Source organism: Eimeria mitis, genomic scaffold (genome assembly GCF_000499745.2).
Source record: "Eimeria mitis Houghton genomic scaffold, Emh_scaff3193, whole genome shotgun sequence".
Taxonomy (NCBI): Eukaryota; Apicomplexa; class Conoidasida; order Eucoccidiorida; family Eimeriidae; genus Eimeria; species Eimeria mitis.
Genome location: NW_013571534.1, coordinates 2968 through 3426, shown reverse-complemented (window position 1 = coordinate 3426; position 459 = coordinate 2968).

Sequence of the window (459 nt, the reverse complement as noted above, 5' to 3'; positions counted from 1 at the left end):
AGCAGGGGGGCCCCCCGAAGAAACGCTGCTGCCAAAGATGCTGCTGCTGTTGCTGCTGCTGCTGCTGCTGTTGCTGTTGGTGTTGTTGCTGCTGCTGTTGGAGCCAGCAACTGGTGCAGCAGCAGCAGCAGCAGCAGCAGCAGGAGCAGCAACAGAACCGAACAGAGGGGTGATGCTGCTGTTTCCATTGGGGGCCCCCCCTTGGGGGCCCCCAAAGGGAGAGGGGCCCCCCGGGGCCCCCCCTGCAGCAGAACCAAAAAGGGTTTTACCTGGGGGAGGGGGGGCCCCCACTCCACCCCCAAAGAGGGAACCGCCAGCTGGGGGCCCCCCTGTGAGGCCCCCAAAGAGGGTAGAGCCAGAGGGGCTGCCGGCAGCAGGAGCAGCAGCAGCAGGAGCAGCAGCAGGAGCAGCAGCAGCAGCAGCTGCTGCTGCTGCAGCAGGAGTTCCTCCAAAGAGAAA